Raw genomic sequence first — 17,920 nt, 5'->3', positions numbered from 1 at the left:
TATTAAGTCATAAAACCAGGAAAATTAAAACAGAATTTTTTAAAAGAAAAATTAGACAAGCTTTTAGATAATTACATTTTAATTAAACCATTAAAATGGTATCCAGAAAGATTTTAACAGAAAACACTGAATTTGAGAACAATAAAAAAATAATTTGACAAAAACATATTTCATGTAATATGATCAAATTTAATTTCATATAATTTTTAAAACTTTGAACAAAATGTTAAATTGTAAAAGTTAACCATTAAAATACTGTGCAGTTCTTTTTTAGGTATGCGATTTCCTTAACATAATTAATTATTGGACAGAGCCTCAAATTAATTCTCCAAAGTAGTATTAGATACAGTGTAGATTTAGTGTGTGTTAAGAGCAATGAGCTTTGGCATTTTTCCGACTTGGGACAGTCTTGTGCACTGACTTCCTGTCGCATACACACACCAGTGGCCAAGACCACAATGGTGGGTATTTGGAAAGGCACAGTATTTTCTTGGCAATATGAATAGATCCTAATTTCAGCCTTAAAGGCTCACTGACTAATCTCATTTTAGGAACTGTTGGCATCTTGGATTTAAAAAATAAAATAAATAAATAATAATAATAATAAAGTAACTAATTAATTCATAAAAATAGATAAATAAACATGAGTTAATTATAGTTCAGGTTGGCAGGTTGGTATGACCCCATTATTTTTTGCAGTATTGTAATGATAGATAATACCAGTGCAGTACCAGTTTTGTTTGGAGGCTCTTAAAAAAAGGCTTAAAGAGGCATATTTTTCCCTCTGTTGCCTTTGGCATCACTAATGAAATGTTTGTGATTGCGCATGTTGTGTGTTTATGTGTTACTATGAGTTGGTGTCTTTTTTTGCAGCTCCAGAGCAATTATTCACATGGCTTTTAGGGCTCAGCGTATAAATAGAAATGAGAATTTATGCCTTAAACTGTTGCAGCCTTTAAGTTGCAATAGGAGAATGTCTGCGCTCAGACTCTAATAGGCTTTTTCACAGTACACAGCCTCAACTCTGCACCTCATTTTGGTGCCCTGTATTGCATGTCTGGCTGTGTTGGTATTAAAGAAGATATATGAAAGTCCCATTCCAGCAGCATGAAGAAGGGCTGGTTGCTTCCCTGGGTGTGGATGGGGTTTAATTAGCTTGTAGGCCCTGAGGATGCATTGAAGACTTCCTGGGATAAGTAAATTGCATTCCTTCACTGCCAGCATATTCCCATGTCGTGTCTCATTTGTATTCATGGGTATTTGGGAGGGGAAAAATCATACTCCCCAGCATGCATTTGTCTTTGTGTGTTGTGAGAGGAGTTAAACTTATTGTTTAAGGTGCTAGATTGTTATGATAGTGGTTGGATTGGCTTAATTATGCCCTGAGTGTTTTCTTCTGTTGAGCCTGTTAATAACTTGTATTGTGTGGACACACACTTAGAGTGATTCATATGTTACTGTTTACTGAAAAGTCAGTAGGTTTGCTTTCATGTCCAAAGTAAGAAAATATGTTGACTTCTGTTGCAGGACATGTAAAAAGAGTACAAATAAAGATGAAATAATGATTAGAAAATGTTTAAAAAAGCATAGTAAATTTAGTTTAGTTTTTTTGTATTATTAATTTAAGCAATAGTCTAAGACTATATGTATGCAGTGAATGACCCGGAGTAGAAGAAATTGTTGAATAAAGTCACAACAATTATTCTCGTAGCTTTATAACATTACGACTGAACTACTGATGTTACATCAACTATTTCATCGATGTCCTCACTATCTTTCTGGGCCATAAAATTTTACTTTCTATGCAGGGTCAGAAAGCTCTCAGATATCATTAAAAATATTTTAATTTGTGTTACGAAGATGAACAAAGAACTTACAGGTTTGGAACAACATGAGAGGGAGTAATTAATGACAGAATTTTCCTTTTTTGGGTGAACTAACCTTTAAATTAGTGCTGTCAAATGATTAATCACGATTAATCTCATCCAAAATAGACGTTTTTGTGTACGTCATTTATGTGTGTGTACTGTGTTTATTTATTATGTATATGTATAAATACATAGTACACACACATATATTATGTACACAAAAACTTTTATTTTGGATGCGATTAATCACGATTAATCGTTGCCCAGCACTACTTTTAATGTAAGCTGAATGTACGGCATTCGTTGTTTTGTCATTGTCATTGTCATTTGACCTACCTGCATTTCATTGCAAATTACATTTTTTTTTTTCCTGTGCCCTAATGGGATAGTTAATTGTCCATTGGAATCATGCTTCAGAATCTCAGTGGAAGTGGTAGGTCATCCAGGTTCTTTGTGCCTATGAAACTGGATATACTACTCTTTTCACATACTGTTTTCCACCAACTATATAGCAGAGAAGTATGCAGCCAGTCACTTTTGTTCTGTTCTTGAGTAAATCAGTGTCCTTGAATGATTTGGTTGAGTGAACGATCCTATGCTCACTCATAAAGACAGTCAGAAGAATCTGTGTTTTTGAGTTAATCAGTTGAATGAATGATTCTTCTCTCACTCATAAAGACACTTGTTTTGTCCCTGAATTAATGCCTGTGTTGGATGCAATCGGTTAAACAGATGATTCATGAATCACTCCTAAACATAAGGTGCATACCAAATTGTGTACTTGTGCACTATTCTATGATGCTTTGTAGTATAAATAGTGTGAGTAGTGTGTTCACACTGAAAATTCTAAAAAGAAAAAGTGCACTTTAAATACCCAGATGATGTACTTAAATAACCGAAAAAAGAAATGTGGAATGTTGGACACTTCATGCACTCAACCATCGCAGCTTTAATTACATTGCGAAGGGGGAGGGTTATCAGACTCCAATTATTAATGACATAACTTATAAATTTCATACACTACATGGTTGAGTACATAAGTACATTAGTGTCTAAGTGCATAGGACGCAGTTACTCATAAATATAGTCACTTGTTTTGTGCTTGAATGAATCAGAGTCTTTGAATGAATCATTGAGTAAACGATTCATGACACATATAAATACAGTCGCTTGTTTTCTTCTTAAATGAATCTGTGTCTGTGAATGAATCTTTTTAGCAAATGATTCATGACTCACTCATAAATACAGTCGCTTGTTTAGTTCTTAAATTAATCTGTGTCTGTGAATGAATCTTTGAGCAAATGATTCATGACATTCATTCATAGATACAGTTACTTGTTTTGTGCTTGAATGAAACCGAGTCTTTGGCTGAATCTGTGTATTTACATTTGGGTCACTGAAAAATTCCGAAAATTAATGATGTAACTTACGGAGTAACTGAAAAACTTCTATGGGGCAAAATAAACCCAGTAAATTTGGTAAATTTTACTAAGGACTGGAGAGATAAAATAAGACAAACTCATTACTGAAGAAATAACAGAAAAAGTACAAATACATTAAACATTTGAAACCCTCTGACTTAAATAGTGAGTGCTTTTTTGTATAAATTGAGAAATTAATCAGAATTGTTCTGAAACTGGTACATCGAAGTGTTGCTGTTTTCAGTTTACATGTGTGCAGTGGCTTCAGCTTCATCAGACTCATTATGAAGGTAATGGCACTCTTACACCACATTAAGTCCTGCTCTGCACTCCTGCCCACACCAGTCCACACTTGCAGCGGTTTAATAACCTGTATCACACAGCATCACTCATTCTCCATTACACACACACTACACAAACATTTAAATTTGCCTCCTGAGGGGAATGAGAGCGTTTGCACTTGTTTGGGTGGGAAGAGTGAGCTGGGAGTCAGGGAGTCAGGGTGAATGCTTGTCGATGCAGGACCTTGTTGAGAACAGAAGCGCTGATGTGTGCAGGCTCTGATGCATATTTATAAATGCCATGGTGTGGCCCATGAGCCGGTCTTTATGTATGTGTGAATGAGATCTCCGTAGACACCGGCCTTTTACCCACAGTTCCCTCTCATTCTAATGCACATTATAAAACAACCTATTGTTGTTCCACCTGGAACATTTCTTTCTTTTATTTTGTTTATTTACTTATGTTTTTCCATCCAGTTGTACCAATCATTTTGTTCATGTAAACCTGACATTTCTCAGTAATGTTCTTTTACTGATACACACCAGTTAATAGTTTAGAAAATTAACATTTAATTATCTTTTTGAACTTCATGATGTTGGCTAAGAATTAATTATAAATCAAATTCTAGCTGGATAATATGCATCAAACTCCTTCCATTTGAGTAAATGCAGTGGATATTCATATGCTATTTTTTTGATTGGTGCATAACATGTTTTGTTGAGTTGTACATTGATAAACAACATGATTATAAGTTACATTTTAAAAGTCTGTGCTTATTTCAGGATACAACAAACAGTTTAAGATCCAATAATATCTTCTTACTACACTGTAAAAAAAAAAAGAGAAAAGTTAAATACTTAAGTTTTTCTACTTCAGAATTTCACATTTAATTAAATTAATTAACTTGCCATTTCTTTTTAACTGTTTGTTAAATATACAAAAAATTTGAAGTGTAGTAGCAGCAATACGAGCAAGTAAAAATGCACCTTTTTTTCATGTTAGATTTTGACTAGGTCATGTACATAAAAAAAGTTTTGAAATTGCTACCATTATTCTCAACCTGGCATGGCTGAGAACCTTTTATTTCCTTCTAAGAGTATTTGAACACATCTGACCTGTAAAGCTTCCATGGATGATTTGTGCTTGCTTTACTGCATTACATCCACAGTATTTAATCTATGTGCAGTGTATTTTGAACTCTCCTAACACCTGTGTAATCTCTAGGGATTACACTCCTGTAGGTTCAGATTATTTGAGAGCTTTTCTACTGTTGGTTTAATATAGATTCAGCAAGTTGCAACAAAAGGAGAGAGAAATGGAGGCAGCGAAGGGGCTTGATGAATAACTGCGGTACTGCTACTGACAGCAGACATCAGAGCTTTGTTTGCACTACTATTGATGCGTGTTTCTGTTTGTGTGTGTGTGTGTGTGCATCAATCTTGCTGCTTCTAATACTGAGACGAAAAGCTGTAGTCGCTGTTATCATTCAATGGCCTACACTTGAGTATGTTTATTAGGGCTCCCAATCGATTACAAATTCAATCCCATTTTAATTGAACTAATGACATGAAATGGCCATTAATTAATCAAATGAATCACAGTTGTAACTGAGAGAAAGCCAACAAATGAATATAAAGACATTACATTATTGTGACGGCTATAGCATTAATTAGATTTACAAAAAAATTAGATATGGAAAAAAACAAACAAAAAAAAAAACTTTTTTTTTTTTTACAGTCAATGAAGACTGACATACTGTAGACTTGAGAGGTCTATCTATGACATGTTCTTAATATACTATATGCATGGAAAAGACTAAATACTCACTCAACAATTCATAAAGTGTAGTTCTACCAAACATACATTTACTTAAATGTAAAAGTATAGATGTATTGACAGCATCTGAAATGTAAATTAATTTACCTATGGACAACTTTATATGCAAAGGTTTATAAATCCTTATTTATCTATTAATTGGTTGATTCCGTTGTATTTATGGCTAATGAGAGTGTTGTTCAATCCCAGTTGTTTAACACGATTCATTAATTTATGTGAATTTAATACATTTAATGATTTTTTTTGTGTGAATTTTTTGTGGAGCCATCTTATTTCAAAGGATTGCATAATGTTAAGAAGACTACAGTTTACAATATTAAAATGAATCCTGTTTCTGTAATCTTTTAACTATTGCTTATGTAATATTTATTTTGTTTGCCATGGGGGAAAAAAAGAGCTTTCTGATGCTGTGACTAAAAAACAATTACCATAAAATACTCTAAAAACACAACATGATGATCTTAAATGTAATTATTACATGATTCAAGCAGTGTTATGACAAAAGAGTTATGTCAGTTATATCAAACACTTACTGGCTATTACCTGTCAGATTGTGACATGCATGGTTTGAGTTATGTATGCAGTTGAATGTGATAAGCATGCCTTCACAAAGTGGACCGAGATAAGATTTTCAGAAATTAATGACTTTTTCTGCTCTATATCTAGACTTCTTTGTTACCACTTTATTTTTAAGAAATGGTTAGATGTGGTAGTGCAATTAGTCGCTTTTTGCTTTTGGAATTGATAACTTAATTTGACATTTTTCTTCTCATTGTGTTTTGTGTATTTATTTTGTATGGTATATAAAACAATTAAAATTTAACCATACGCATATACTTTATATATTTTGCATATTACACATTTACATATTAGCTGCATGTTTCATTATGTCGTATGTTTCAGCATCTATCCAGTGTACAGAAGTAAACATTTTGGTCTGTTTCAGTCTGACATGTCAGGACTAATTTGATGTTAATTTATAGAGAATGTAAGTGTAATCATATTGATTAACTAGCTTGAATTGCTTCGATGGCGGGAAAATTCCTTGTTTTTGTGTGTTGTTGTCTTCAATACCTTGTTATTTAAGTCAGCAACTGAGTAGACATTCTACTGCTACACAATTAGATCAGAGAAATTCCCTTTCTCTTTGTCTCCTCGCTGGGTGCTCTGCAGCCACCCTGTCCTCATTAAAAGGAAATGGGGGCACGTTTGCTATCTCGGCTTGATGAAGGAGCAGACCTCTTCACCTGCGGTTTTTATTCACTATTGTGAGCAAACGGTTTCATTCTCCCTTTATCACCATGCTCTGTCTCTCCATCACCAAAAATGTATTTCCTCCTTCAGCCCAGGGGTGTGACGATATACCGGTATTGGCGATAAGCACAATATTTAAAATGAACAGGAAGGAGTCTTATGATAACAGGACACCATTACCTTATTCGTCATGGAATGGGAAACTTTACATTAATCTCTTAACAGCAGTCTCCTGTGTTTATGCATTTAAATAAAGGGGTAATTTTTTTTTTAAATAAGTACCTCATTTTCTTTACTCACTTAATTTTTGTATTTGTATTTGCAATCAAGTCATGGAAAATACATGTGTGTGGCACTTGATTTATTTGTTCAAATCTATTACACAATTAAAATAAATCTATAAAACCTGAGCGACTGCTTTGATACATTAAACTCTGTAAAATGTTAAGTTGGTTGCAGTGCCATGCACTTAAACACAACATTTTTGCAGTAAAATATCCAAAAACCACTAGGCTAGTGTTATATATTTTTTCCAGCTGATTACTAACAATAGCTCTAATGTTTTCAACTACTTGTAAACCATGAAAAAAAGGCCATTCTGAACAGTGACACGGGGCAGCGCAGTCGCCTGTCAATGACGTTAGTTACCCCTTGTTACTGCCTTTACTGACGTAGAAACCACATGACAACAGTGTCGTGGACAAATGCGGAAGTAGCTTCGCGACAAACTTCAACTAGAAAGAGATGCCGATCTCGCTTGTGTTTTACTCGACAGGTGAGCTGTTTTGATTCGTATCTTTACAGAAAACGTCTGCTATTATAACGATCAACAAGATTTGTATTATGGGGCATACAGGCCAAACGCGGGACATCACGTCTCTAGACCCGCTCGAGGACGCGTCTGATCCATAGTCTGATTGCGTCTTTGCATTGACTTTGTATGTAATCTACTCACGCAAATCGTTGAACTTGTGTTAAATCCATGATTTATCTTTCGTCTGATTGATGGCCGTCAGCGGTTGGGTAGAAGACAACAAATCCCATCATTCCACGCTCCTTCTTAGCGTCATCAAACCACTCGATTGTTATTGTTTTGATGGTGCGCCCTCTCATGGCAGGTCATACAACCTGTACCTTTAATGCCTTATCTGCAGCTGTTCTAGACACACATTAATACTGAATTAGAAGCACGTTAACTGCATGAATTAATTGCCGCAACTATACAGTAGGTTAAAGAGATTAAAATACGTGAACGCAGGTTAACAGGTTAAAGTATCAGTTTTGATGTTAATATTTATTCATCATACTGTTGAACTTGACAATATTTTCTCTCTTGTTATTTCATAGGGAGCTAGACAAGAAAAGCCAGTCTCAGGTCAGCTGTGAACTGATTAAGAAGTAGTGAAAATACATGTGCCTTGTGAAATTTATCTAGTAAATGGAAAGACTATCGTTACATACAATGTATGGTAATGCTTTATAATAAACATTACTTTATGTAATGTATGACTATTTATTCATAGTTAATTAGTGAAAACATTCATCAATGTATATTCAAATAATTCAAGGAATAGTTCACCCAATAATAAAAATTAATGTGTAATGTAGCTGTTTGAACATGAACAATATCTGCAAAGATACGACGCTGAAAGTTCAATCCAAACGGAGATATCGTCTTTTAAAATTATGGCAGCTTAATGCCTACAAAATGGCTCGAAGGGACTACAGTGAGTTACTTCCCGGGTTTGTGACCCAGATAAACCCCTCCCCTGGGAACATGCAACAAAGGGGGCGAGGCTATGTTGTGATGCTTTAGAGAAGAGAAAGAGTTGTTGCCATGCTGTTAAAACTAGGGGTGCACAAAAAAATCGATATGAACCACAATTCTGTCTTCTAACGATTCTAATGGATTCAAGTTTCAAAATCAATGTTCTAAAAAAGCAGTTCTTAATACTGTTCCTCTCAGTTCTGCAGATGCTCTGCATCTCTCTCTTTCTCTCTCTTTCTCTCATTCAGATCATCAGCTCACCAGCTCAGCTCCAACAATGAACTGTTCCAGTTATACACTTTATGTGTATAGTCAGACAGATATATTTCACATAGTTATTAACTGTCTTTACATATATTTTGAAAGATGAAGCTCGCAATTACGGAAAGGGGCATTACATTTCCAACGAGTGCTTGCTGTGTTCAGCCAATCACAATGCACTGGGTCAGTTGGCCAATCAGAGCAAACTGCGCTTGTTGGAAGGAGGGACTTTGTAGAAAACGATGCGTTTGAGAGAGGTGGGGCATAGAGGACCTACAATAATGTACAATATTTGTTTTTTTGAACATTAAAGCTTGTCAACATATTCTGTTACACCAAATACACTAAATAATGATCTTTAAAAAAGCATCATATGACCCCTTTAGCTAGTTCAGTCTGTTAACCAGTCTGAGGGAGGGGCTTCATAAAAGCAGGGAATCATCAGCCCGTTTATAGGAGAAGGGACAGAGCGGTGTAGAATAAAGGTAAATTATGTCAAAAATAAAGCATTAACACACGTTAGACTGCACCCCATAAACACAATCAAGCGTAGACAAAAAAAGTCAACCACCCCTTTAAGCCAAAAGATACTTAAACATACCTATATTATTATAAATATATTAAAATAATTTATCTAGAATTTAAATTAAAATGGTAAAAACACAACAACAACATCAAAAAACAAACAAACAAACAAACAAACATGAAAACAGACACTTGAGAATCCACCTGACTTTAATACATGTAAACAGATGACAAAACTGCAGCATGCACTTATAATAAACAATGTTATTGTGAATTGTTGTGGATGCTAATATATTTATTGTTATACTTATCTTTATAGTTATCGTTATTTGTGTGATGAGGGTTTACTGATAAAAAGTTTTTTGGGGGAGCATTTTGCAGTGGCTTCTTTCGCAGCACATTCAAGCATAATTTAGTCTGAACTATTAATTACGTACCAAGAAGAATTATTCTTATATTTGTATTTTCTGCAGTGTTTCTAGGTTCTTGTAAAGCTCGAAGGAGAGTTCACCTTTATGGCCTTTTGAACATGTCTACAAATGCTCATTTGAGCACCTATTCTTAGCATTTCCACACATTTTCCCAGGGGCACAGAAACCTCTTACAGCAGTGTACGTTTACTTCCTAAAGCTCAGCCAACTCATCTCGCTTATTCAGGGCAGTAAGTTATAAACGCTCCTGCAGTGAGAGACTGATGACGTTGTTTGCCAGTGACCTTGCAGCACCACAACTAACTGATGTGAGCACTCCATAAATACTCCTGCTTCAGTTCAGCCATTACTGACATTATAGCTGTTTTCTCATTCACACATTTGCTCCATATGCAGTGACCTGACACATTCAGGGGGAAGATACCTGTACAAGTTCAATCAACTTGACGGAATTTGTTTATTTTGATTTCTGAAGGATCATGTGACACAGAAGAATTATGATGCTAAAAAATTCAGCTTTGCATCACAGAAATAAATGACAATTTAAAATATATTAAACTAGAAAATTGTTGAATTTTTATAACTCCTGTTTTTTTTTTTTTTTTACTGTTTTAGTATATTTTTGATCAAATAAACACAGCCTTGGTAAGCATAAGAGACTTAATTTAAAATAAAACATTAGACATTTTACAAATCACAGATTTTTGAACAGTGGTGTATATTTAAATTAAATTGAAGTTAATAAGTGTCATTTGTCTTAATAAAATGTTGTGTTTAATTACTGGTGTCTTAATTTGGATTCTAGATTAGCGAGATTTGTTTTTGGCGGATTGTACAAAATGAATGTCTTGGGCAATTTTATATTCTTCCTCTCTTTTCAGTTCTTGACAAAGGCAGCATGCATTTTGACAGATAGTGTAACAAAATGAAGAGCGATAAGGTGTGTAATTGATGTTTTATGTAATTTTATCATTCTTCTGCTGCCACAAAAAAAAAAGATGGAACATGTAGTTTTGTTGCCTCGTAATCATTTTTTGACAGGCTATTTTTCATCAACAGTTCAAACTAAATTGTACATTCAGCATTCGTAACTTATAACCAATTTATCAACATGATCCTTTAATAAATGCAGGCCTCAACAAATTGAGCAAACTGTTCTTTTCCCTTCTTAGTTTCTGGTGTCATTCACAACCTTTCAGCATTCTGATATGAATTGTGGATATTTGGTTGTCAGAAGGGTCTTGTCAGCTTATACTGTTGTTCGAACATCAGTAGTTTTATGCACAGCAACTTCAAATAGCTTGTTTGCTTATGTGTCCCTGTAAAAACACTTACATTTACTGTAAAAAAAAAAAAAATCCTGGCAGATTTGGTTGCCGGAAATTCATTGTAAAACACAATGACATTGTTTGCTTTGTTATGAGATGGCACACTGGTGCTTGCATATTTAATAGTCGCATATTTAATTATGTGATATGATAACAATATGCTTGAAACAAAGCCCACATGACACTAAAATATTACAATAAACATTTACTTAATAACACAAAAGTACACAAATTTTACTGTTTCATGCAGGGAGTTTTGTTTTATTGTTTTTTTAATTTTAGTTTTTACTTGAAACATAAATTGTACAGTATTTTACAGTAAAATGACATACCATTTACAGTTTTACAAATCTTTTTCGACAGTGCTGTTATTTAACGGGTTGTAGAGGATCTATACTAGTCACTAGCAGTGGACGGATTTCCTACCTAGTAATTCAGTTTGAGAAGATGCCAGGATGAGCTTCAGAAATCTATGGAAGTTTTGGTATGATGGAAGCTGTTCTAAACTGTGTGATAGCAATGAGTTGTTCTGAGGGAAATAGATTCTGTTAAGGGTAATGAGGCTGGCTGGAATCATTGCACCCTCATGAAGGTGAATATACTGAGAACCGGCGCTCTCCAAAATCTTTCAGCCTCTACAATCATTACCCACCTCCACCCTCCTCATCCATACTGTCAGAGTATGCCCATTCAAAGTGCCCATTCAAAGTGAGGGGGCACGTGCCCCCTCAGATTTCTGAGCCAAGTGGATTTTAAATGCAGCTTCCAAACGGAAAAAAAAAAAAATTGCAGAATAATATTTTTTATATATTTGATACAATCACAGAGGTGTGATTAGATCGTTCAGTGCACAGCATCAGCTGCTAAATTCAAATCTGCATTCGCTGGCTGGCGCTGAGCCAGAGACAGACGCGTTCGTACAACGCTTCATGATAACCAATCAGAAACTATTCTGTTGCGCTTATGGATGCAATGGCCAATGAGAGACGTCCAGAAGAGTCATCACTGAAACGCGGTGTTTTGTTCACTTGCTTGCTGACTGAATTATTTAGCGAATTCTCTCATCAGAAACAACAAAAAGTGCAGATGTGCGTACGAATGTAAGTAAGATATTCGTTTCATAATGTAAAGTGCTTCAGTAATTTTAATGGGAGTTTTTGAGAGTGCCTGAACTCTGGCTAGACTGAATGAAAATGTTTTTTGATAATGTAAATGTTCTTTACTCTCTGTAAAATGAAAGTGTTAAAATAAGTATCTTACAATATTGTTATTAAAATTTACATTAAATGCAAATTCAGTCGTATTAAAAATATTTTATGGTATGATATGGCACTTAAGTAAAAAGTCAGGTTTTTATGTGTAGTTAATAGATTACACTACATTTCCATATATTGATCAAATAACAATCTATAAAGGTGCAAAACGCGTTTACCTACACATATTTGAGAAACGAGATATTTCCTGATATATTAAGCATGTTTGGAATTGTTTAGAATAAAAAAAAAAAATAATTAAAAAAAAAAATAAGCCTATATCAGTTATACAGTGCTTTCGTAGAATGACTTATACTCCCGACCCCCCCCCCCCCCTCCCAAAATGTGCCCTCTCAAAAATCATGAATGCATGACGCCCCTGCATACTGTCCTGAGCTGAACTTGTTTCTGGACGACCCCCTCCCCTGCCAAAGACCCCTGTAGGAGAGAGCTGACATTCAGTGAGTCATGCTCTCAGTTCTTCCTCTGACATTCATGGGGATTTTAATGGCTCAATAAAACAGAATGCTTCGATTAACATAAGGAAGTTTTGTTGGCTTTGGGCCACTTTCAAAGTCACCTTGATTTCGACAGTGCTGAGCATATTTCACCCCACAGATGGGCGTATAGGTCATGTATGAACTACATTTCCCAGAGTGCATCAGGTGTTTGTGGAAACAGTGGGACAGATGTGTGGTGGTCAGCATGCTTCATTAGGTGCCCAGCGTGGTTTGAACTTGAGATGTTTGAGATGTCTAATTAGAACAGGTGTCTCATTCAGGTCCTTTCCTCTGGTGTGTCATTACCTGCTGCTTCCAGTCAAGAACAAGTTTTGCCTGAAGGTGATTTTGGGGAGATTGTGATAATTTACTTTGCTTCATGTCATCCTCAGAGAGTATTTATCATCATGAATAATTTGCAAGGGCCTTCTGTAGGTACTTGATTTGTAAGTGAGCATGTGGACTGAGGGCTGGTTTTTTAATGATCTAGTGTTGTTGTGCAGTCCAGATTGCAGACTTCTAATGACGATTGTCCAGCATCAGAGAGGAACTGTCTCTACTCCATCTGTCGTATTATCCCAGTTCTTAGTCATTTTTAACCTGCAAATGCATAGCAAACTTTACCCACCATAAATGGATAGTTCAGCCAAAAAGAAAAAATCTGTCATTATTTACTCACCCTCATGTAAATCAAAATCTGTATGAGTTTTGTTCTTTTTTGGAACACAAGATATTTTGAAGAGTGTTGGCAACTAAACCATTTTGTTTCCCATTGACTTCCATTATATGAACACAAAATACTATGGAACTCATTAGAAATTGAAATGGTTTGGTTCTTCATGATATATTCTTCTCCACAGAATAAAGTAATTCAAACAGGTTTGGAATGACATAAGGGTGAGGGAATGTTCAGAAAATTAAAGACACATATTAGGTGACATGTATTTATTGTTATTTTTAACAAACTATTAAAACCATAATACACATTTTAGCACAAATGCAAAAGAGCAAGTAGCTATTTTTGTTGTTGGGTGATGTTTTCATCTAGTAGAAGTGGTCCATGAGCAATTACCGTCCTGCCCTTGAGCATGGCACATGTCCTGGGGTTGCTCCGGGGGGCTGTCACTATAATAAGTCACTTTAATATCACCTACTGTAAGTCATTTTGGTTAAAACTGCTGCTATTGACTTATTAAATACAAATATGAATGTCAATGCTATAGTCAGCATTACTGAAGTTTAATTAAATACAGCAAATTAAGAAAACTAAATAACTAACTAATAAAAACTGCAAAAAATAAATAAATAAAATAAATATATTATAAAGCAATAACATTTCTTTCTATAGGAATAAGTAAAGGTATCTACTAATGTTTATTTATTTATTTATTTATTTATTTATTTATTATCAATTACTTTAATGCGTAAATTTCATTTTTCTTTTGTTTCCCTTTGCGTACAAGCAGAAATCTAATAGGTAAAGTAATCATTATTAAAATTTAGTTTATTTAATTTGCCACAAATTATGACTGCCCTTCTATGGAGTCAAAATAATGCCGCATATATACACAAACAAAAATAAAATTTTGCAAAAGAAAATAAAGTTTTGCAAATGAAAATTAAAGTATTAAGAAAAATAAATGTGCTTTTTGCAAACAAAAATAAACAATTGCAAAAGAAAATAAAGTATTGGGAGAAAGAGAATTAAGTTTTGCAAACAAAAATAAACAATTGCAAAACATAACTTAAGCAATACATATTTTCCATGGTCATATCTACTAATTTATTTGCATTGCTGCTTTAATTTTGCGTATCAGTCTAGTTTGAGGTTGCGATGCCGTTTTTTCCCTTTTCTTGCCGATTTTTCTGCCCGTCTCGCTTTGTGCCACTGTTTTTACGTGGGGGTGGAATCAAGGAATGGGGGCGTGTACAACATGCCTCCCTGGAAGTGACGTCATCGGCCCGAGACGCAACTCACTGATCCAGGTACTGTCATGATGAGCAGACGCCTGTCAGTGGATCAATTTTTAGAAAAAAAAAAAACATGCATGTTTTTGTTTTATTTACTTTATTAACAAATGTATATGTGTATTAGCGGTGTTTGCTCAAGTTAAAGAAGTTGTTACCATGAACATCTGCTGTTTATTTCTCTCGATGTGCACACTTTGATAGCATTGAAATGTGTATTGTTTCATTTGGTTAACTGCAAGTGTATTAACAGTGTTTGTTTAAAATCTCTTAAAGGGATAGTTCACCCAAAAATGCGCAAAAAAAGTTAACAGCTTAAGTCATTTGTGGATTAATGCTTATTGGAGACGCGAACCGTTTCAAACGATTCAGTTCGATTTGGTGAACCTGTTAAATCGAGTGATTCATTCGCAAACCTGATATCACTACACTGCAGTGTTGTGAACTTGCTCACAACAGACCCGGAAGAGAAGACAATGCTGAATGAAGTCATAGTTTTTGTTATTTTTGGACCAAAATTTATTTTCTATGCTTCAACAAATTCTAACTGACCCTCTAGTCACGTGGACTACTTTGATGATGTTTTTCTTAGCTTTCTGGACATGGACAGTATACCATATATAAATTTTCAATGGAGGGACTGAGAGCTCTCAGACTAAATCTAAGATATCTTAAACTGTGTTCCGAAGATGAACAGAGGTCTTACGAGTTTGGAACGACATGAGGGTGAGTCATTAATGACATAATTTTTTTCATTTTTGGGTGAACTAACCCTTTAACTTGTGGGAGGACACCAGCGCACAGAAGCATTCTTTGTTCACATTAGTTCAGAATAACTGCTAGATTTAATGTAAAATAATGCAATTCACTTCACAAACTATAATTTACATCATTAAAGAGGTCTGACTCAAGTTTCAAATCGATCTCGACTTCGTTTTTCTTTTACATAACACCTGGCATAAATTAATAAATGACTGTCATTGTAAGATTTAAAAAAAAATCTTTTTGAGAGTCTTTTTGTTTTAGTTTTGCCACAAGTTTAATAAATAAACAAACCTGCGTAACCATAGCAACCTGAGATTATCAGAGATTGATCAAATATTTTTTTTATCCATCCCACAGTCCGTTGATCATGTCTTTTTATGTAATATATGAGCATATTAGGATATTATTATTTTAATCATTTTTAATCTAGATTTAAAGAGAGAGAGAGAGTGTGTCTGAACCCCGAATATTATCAGGAAGACAAGTTGCTGTCTTATATAACACCCAGATTTTTGACTGTAGAGGAAGTAGCAGTGCATCCGTCTAGTTGCAAATTGTAATCTACTAGGTTCTGTGTACTTATTTTTTGGTTCAATAATTAATATCTCTGTCTTATCCGAATTTAATAAGAGAAAATTATTGGTTATCCAATCTTTTACATTTTTAACACATCTTTTAGCTTAGGTAATTTAGAAGTTTCATCTAGTCTCTTTGAGATATATAGCTGAGTATCATCAGCATAACAGTGGAAACTAATCCCGTATTTTCTAATAATATTACCAAGGGTAAACATGTATATTGAAAATAGAAGGGGACCTAGGACAGATCCTTGTGGCACTCCATATTTTACTGATGATAAATGAGATGACTCTCCATTTAAATAAACAAAATGGTAGCAATCGGACTGGTAAGATCTAAACCTTCTTAAAGCCTGCCCTTGAATACCTGTATAGGTTTGTTATTGATCTATGAGTATGTCATGATCTATGGTGTCGAACGCAGCACTAAGATCAAGTAAAACTATCAATGAGATGCAGCCTTGATCTGACGCAAGAAGCAGGTCATTTGTAATTTTAACAAGTGCAGTTTCTGTGCTATGGTGGGGCCTGAAACCCGACTGAAATTCTTCATACAGATAATTTTTTTGCAGGAAGGAGCTCAATTGAGCAGACACAACTTTTTCTAAAATTTTAGACATTCATTTAGGCATATGAGAAAAGTGGGGTTTATGAAAATAGTTATGAAATTAAGTGTATTTGATGAAACACCTGAATATGTGTCACAACTTTCAAGTATTTTATGATTTCAAAACTGCCAACTATTTAACATCTACAAATGTGTGTGCAAATGATGTGCTCTCGGACAAATTTGGTAAATAATTGTAATTGACTAACCATCCCTTTAAACTGCAGACCATGTATTATACTAAGGCCTATTTCAGACAAATTCAGGAGTCCTTTGAATTACAAAAATAAAATGGGTATCACGCTCTACATATCTCCTTTTACAAAAGTGCCAGTAATAGGGAAAATTTCTGCTCCGTGGTGTGGACTCTTCAGGCAGACCGATAAGCTCAGCCATTCAGGTGTAGAGAGGATAAACATGGCCGTGAATTCCCAGAGAGAGGGATAGGGATTGATTTCCAGCTGAAACCTGCTTTAGTGGAGCGTGAGAGAGTGTCAAGGGACTACATCTCTCCTCTCCACCAGACTGTGTCTGTGGCTCATCTCGGTGCGGGTGAAAGAGCCCATCAACACCATGAGCTAGCACCGCGATTAGCATTTTTTTTGGCCGTGTCATGTTGCTAACAGCAAAAAAAGTGTAAAAGAGCCTGAGACAAAGTGTAAGAGCCTGAGACACAGTGTGAATGTGAGAGAGACGGATTCCTCTCATTAAACTGTTTATACTGCAAAGTGATAGACATAATTATCCAAGTGTTAATGTGAGAACGGTGAATAAGAGAATAATTAAGTTCATCAAAGAGGAGAAAGAAGAGGCAAGCATGCACACAAACACACACTTATGCGGTGGATCATGGATGAACAATGTAGCAGTGTTGGGGAAGATTGTTTGAAACTCATACTCCATACTCATAATTTAAAGTTCAACCACAGTCAGGCTACCTTTCTATGCTACACTACAAGCTGCTAACAAAAATAGCAACAATTAAGCTATTTAAGCATTTTTTTTAAGGTGGTATGGCTCAATATGAAGCAGAATTATCTATTACATTTTTTATTCAGCAAGGAGGCATTGAACAGATACTTTTAGACTCAATACAGATAATGGAACTAGAAAAACACTCTATTTATATAAGTATTGGAACAATAAAGACAAAATTGTTCAAGATTGAGTCTAGAAATATGTAAATATGATTAAAAGATGAAAATGAGACAAAAATACAGATTGTCACATTTTATTATTGGGTGATTCAACACAAAGATGTTTTACCAGCTAAGA

Source organism: Carassius carassius, chromosome 8 (genome assembly GCF_963082965.1).
Source record: "Carassius carassius chromosome 8, fCarCar2.1, whole genome shotgun sequence".
NCBI classification, from domain to species: Eukaryota; Metazoa; Chordata; class Actinopteri; order Cypriniformes; family Cyprinidae; genus Carassius; species Carassius carassius.
This window is presented reverse-complemented; position numbering follows the sequence as displayed.